Source organism: Triticum urartu, chromosome 6A (genome assembly GCF_056163025.1).
Source record: "Triticum urartu cultivar PI428250 chromosome 6A, HENAU_Tu73, whole genome shotgun sequence".
Taxonomy (NCBI): Eukaryota; Viridiplantae; Streptophyta; class Magnoliopsida; order Poales; family Poaceae; genus Triticum; species Triticum urartu.
The window spans coordinates 562794818-562800361 of record NC_141878.1 but is presented as its reverse complement, the minus strand read 5'-3'; the positions used below and the strand labels follow the sequence as shown (position 1 = coordinate 562800361).

The following is a 5544-nucleotide window of genomic DNA, read 5'->3' as shown; positions in this document are numbered from 1 at the left end:
TCATTAGTTACCTTGCTGTTTTTATAATTTCAGATTACAAAAACCTTTATCTACCATCCATATACCACTTGTATCACCATCTCTTCGCCGAACTAGTGCACATATATAATTTACCATTATATTGGGTGTGTTGGGGACACAAGAGACTCTTTGTTATTTGGTTGCAGGGTTGCTAGAGAGAGACCATCTTCATCCTAAGCCTCCTACGGATTGGTAAACCTTAGGTCATCCACTTGAGGGAAATTTGGAGGCCCAACAACGTCTACAAGAAGGTTGTGTAGTAGACATACATCACATACCATCGCGGGTGGGGAAGATGCAGTCGAAGTTTGTGAAGATTTTATGGGTTGTGAATGCGATGAATTCGTATCCACACCAAAACACCTTGCCGAGGAGGTAGTACGCATCAAATCTGGTGGTGAAGGTGACGGTGAGTCCTATAAGCAGAGTTCTGGAGTTTGGACGCACATCCTCTAGTCGGAACATCACCGACGAGCCCGTAGGGAGGTGGGCAAAGCCCGCAGAGAGGAATCACTCGGCAAACCCCCTTGCACCCCTCCATCTTGAGAACACCCACACACGGAGCGTCCTCTCCACGACGACGTCGGCTGGATACTGTCTCTCTGGCACGGTCGGTGGGAGCTAGAAGGTGGGGCTGTTGTGCTGCATCCTCGCCTCGCTTTGAGAGTGCTCTGGGTTTGGGTGAAGAAGATGTGACACCCACGATGCGGCTATATCTCCCACGTGTCGGAGCACGACTTAAAGGCATAACCGCATAGTAGGCATGTCGCAAGAGGGGTAATCTTTACACATCCCATGTACTGAATAAGAAAGGGATAAAGAGTTGGCTTGAAATCGCCACTTCAAACATTACATAAATATAGCATTACATCATCCAGAATACAATCAAGGTCCGACTACGGAACCAAATAAAGAAAGACAACCCCTAATGCTAGATCCCCGATCGCCCCAACTAGGCTCCACTATTGATCAATGGGAAACAAAACAACACAACGAACACGATCTTCATCGAGCTCCCACTTGAGTTGGGTTGCGTCACCTGCACTGGTATCATCGGCACCTACAACTGTTTGGAAGTATCTGTGAGTCGCGGGGACTCAGCAATCTCACACCCTCGCGATCAAGACTATTTAGAGCCTGTTTGGGACTACTCCACTCCAGGAAAATCAGCTTCACTCCACCAACTTCACTTTAGAGCGGTTCCACCCAGAAGTTGCAGCTCCACTTCATACTGTTTGGCTTCCAGTTAGCTCCAACTTCAAGAATGGGAATATTTGGTGGGAAAAGTCTATTGTGCCCCTATTTTATTATGGATGATGTTTTGAGCGGGCTAGTATTTGTGCCCTTTGAGGAATTGTTTTTTTCTTCAAGTTTTGTACTTCAAAAATACAATATTACAAGTGCACTCATGTACTCACGATTTGAGTGGTGTATTCATGAACATGTCGTTGGATTACAAAGATGCAAAATGATGTGAATTAATACAACCAATATATGTCGACTGATATATAAGTACCCACCGATATATAAATTAAAGTTCGACATAAATATCCATCGGTAGATAATTAAAAAAGTTTCACATAAATGTGCATCGATACATTGTTTGACTTCCTTGAAAAGAAATTATTCAAATAAGAACCAGACCATCTTTGATTAGAACATAGCTACTTCCAACCAGAGGCAATAGCGGTGGCTAACTCATCACGGAATTTATCCATGGTCGGAGCATCCGGTTCCGCGGTAGATCTATCTGAGGCAGCAACAAATTTGTTATACCTGTCCGGAATTGTAGGCACATAATCAGGATCACGGTCGAACCGAGCAAAGTCCAAGTCTACACTGTTATGCTCACGAATAAAGTTGTGAAGGACCATAGTGGCAACAACAATCATTTTTTGTTTGAACATCGGGTACGTTCGCATCTTATAGAGAATCTGCCACTTCATTTTTAGCACTCCAAATGATCGCTCAATAACATTGCGGATAGATGAGTGAACACGATTGAATTTTTCGGTTGGAGTCTTGGGCTCCATACCTCTATGTCATTCTGGCATATGATACCTCTCACCCTTGTAAGGAGCTAGGTATCCCGGACGATTGGGATATCTCGCATCAACAACGTAGTATTTGCCTATAAATGGAGAGATGATATGAGCTATTTTTTAATGAACATTTCATGTTTGAACAATTAGTAAATTGTTTGATTTTATGCAAACATGTTACCTTTTGGAGGGTGTGGTAAGAAACTTTCATCAACACTTATTGCATTGTATAACACACTAGTGTCATGCATAGCTCCTGGTTGCCCCACAGACACATAAGTGAATAGCATGTCGAAGTCACAAATTGCAAGAACATTTTGAGTCGGTATCCTTGATTTCCCAATATATCTGACACTATCCTCAGGAGACAGAGACACTGAAATATGTGTGCCATCAAGTGCACCAATGCAATCTTTAAAGTGTGGATACGCCCGTCTATCATCTCTTATCCTCTTATGAACATTGGGAAAGTTGGGGTTTTTAGGTCTAATGAAATCTTTTGCCATTTTCATCAAACAATTCAGAACCTCATCAAATTTCCTACTAATGGTTTCGCTCGAGTGCTTGAAACGATTTTGACCTCTTCTGTTGGACTCATTGCCACCACAGATGAATAGGAAAATTGCAAGACTTTCATAGATGCTCACATGCATGGATGATTCTAACCCGTACCTTCGCACCAACAAGTCGTGAAGGTCCATGAATACTTTCGTGCTCATGCGAAGTTGTGAAAGGCATTCACCCGGAGTCCTCAAAGTCTCTTGCAACCATCCCATACCACTTAGAATTGATGTCCTCGGTGGATTCTTATCAAGATATGTATCACAATACACTTGTGCAAGTGTAGCAGCACCTAGAACAAGATTGCAAAACTTCATACTCTCATCATCGGAATCATCGTTGTCACTATCAGACATCTGCATACATAGAGAAAATATTTGAAGTGACATTACATAGAGAAAATAGTTCAAGTCACATACAACGATATAATAGTTCACTCCAACATACATAAAACAAATAGTTGAAGTGATATACAACGATAAAATAGTCCACTCCAACATAGATAAACCAAATAGTTTAAGTGGCATACAATGATAAAATAGTTCACTCCAACATACATAAAGCAAATAGTTCAAATGACATGACGTAAGAAAAATTCATGCGCCAACACACTACTTCTTCAATTTCCATACTTGTCGTTGTATCGCCTCTTAAGCCAATTGAACCTAAACTCTTTAGGAAGGGTCTTGAACATTTCCCGCTGGTCCTTCTTCACAAATAACTGTGTGGCAATATCATGCTCATCGGAACCGTGCACGGCCCCACATTCCAAGACCATATCCATGACTTCCTTGATTTTCACCTCTCCTTGCTTCATTGAAGTAAAAGAAGCGGCAGATTCAGCTATCTTTGTGATTTTATCTTGGATAACAAGTGTTGTGCTTGACTTTGGCTTCTTATTTTTTTCAAAAAGAACACGAGGTTTTTTTCTTTGCATTAGCAATGCAAGGAGAAACCTCATCCTCCTCACCTCCAACCGCATTACCAATATCATCAGGGATGTCATGAACCTCTTCCTCTCCAACTCCAACAACATTATCAGCATCAATAAAATTCTCTTGACTTGGGGGTATAATGGGGTTGTCACTCATGGGATTCCAATGATCTTGTTCATCATTCAAAATATCACCAAACATTTTGGAAAGATGCTCCAGATTTTGAAGATGCTTTTTTTCTAAACTTGCCACATCCCGGAATGTCCTAAAGAAAAGAAAAATCATCAACATAACATGTATATGAACTACAGTTACCATTATAATGTAGTATGTGACAACACTAACCTTTCTCGCCTTCTTCCACCACTCATTGTCCATGACAATAACTCCCTTCGAACTGTCCTAACCCGTCCCATTTTGCTTCCTCATTAATTTATTCCAACAAGACCAGTCACCCTTTAACTTATGCCACTTGTTCTTCAGTTGTTTCTTTGATAAACTAATTCCGGTCATCTGGTAGAACCTTTCTGACACAGTGTTATAGCCTAAAGGGTTCAAATGAGTGTTGGGACGATTCCCATGTCCCACTTGTTCAACCATCAAGGAACAAACAATTTGGACGTACTCATCGGTCCACTCCATTGAATCACCCTGACCATGATAGTTCAATACATATTTCTCAACAAATCGTTGCTACAGACGTACTACTTCAATCTACATATACTGTATGTAATTATTTGTCCAAATTGAAGAACATGGTCGTGTACTGTGAAAACAAATCATCTTCAACAGAACCAACACAAGTGAAAAAAATGGTATACTGCTCTTCCTTAGTGGCTGAACGTGCTGCACGTCTCTTGGTAGGGGCGCCGATCTGGCCGACGTTGCCGCTCATGCCGGTGGTGTGCCCGACCGAAGCTTCAGCGTCCATGGCGGACGCTGGCTCATGGCTCGGAGGAGAGGGTGCGGCAGGGGTCCCCCCATGTCTTGCCTGTGTCGACCCAGAAGAGGTGGCTGCCACAACGGACGGGGCTGCTGCCGTTGAGGACGGGTCGGGACGGGAAAGGCCGACCCTCATCACCGGGGCCATGGCCATCCTCGAAGGTACGGGATTTGGATGGTGGAGATGGGCAGAGAAATTGGGGGGGAGGAGGATGAGGACCACAGGATTGACCCATTCCAGTGGTCTCCTCGCCGGCGTCGTGCTCCGACCGGCCGATGCAGGTGGCGGCGGCGGCGGCTGCTGTAGGTCTCTTGTTTGTGCCTCCTAAAAGCGAAAGGACAAGGGTGTTCTCCTTCGTGATGGCTAAAAAAACAAAAGAGTTGGAAAAAACAAAGGGGTATGACTTATGGGTGGCAGTGGTGGGTAATTACCCACCAACTCCACGAGTACTTTTGAAACTCGAATTTTCAGAGTACCCCTCGAGTAGCTCCCCAGAAAGTGCGAAGCTGACTCCCAGATTCAGGTTTTTTCACGGAGCTGGAAATTGTGGAGCTACCCCGTTTGGCTTATAATTTTGGGAGCGGAGCTGATTTTTATGGAGCAGAGCAGTCCCAAACAAGCTCTTAAGCTTAAAGGTAGGAAAGGAGTAGTGACGTGGAGCTGCGGCAAGCACTAGAATATATGGTGGCTAACATACGCAAAAGAGAGCGAGAAGAGAAAGCAAAGCACGGTCGAGAAGCTAAAATGATCAAGAAGTGATCCTGAAACTACTTACGTTCAAGCATAACACCAAAACCGTGTTCACTTCCTGGACTCCGCCGGAAAGCGACCATCACGGCTACACATGCGGTTGATGCATTTTAATTAAATTACGTGTCAAGTTCTCTACAATCGGACATTAAAAATTTCCCATCTGCCCATAACCGCGGGCACGGCTTTCGAAAGTTCAAAACCCTGCAAGGGTGTCCCAACTTAGCCCATCACAAGCTCTCATAGTCAACGAAGGATATTCCTTCTCCTAGGAAGACCCGATCAGACTCGG

The 5544-nt window shown here is 43.7% G+C and overlaps 1 pseudogene; it reads right to left on the bottom strand.

Annotated features, from left to right (window-relative positions):
* Positions 1–1685: 1685 nt before the first annotated feature.
* LOC147966343 (uncharacterized) lies at positions 1686–2569 on the bottom strand (annotated as a pseudogene).
* Between the last annotated feature and the right edge of the window lie 2975 nt (positions 2570–5544).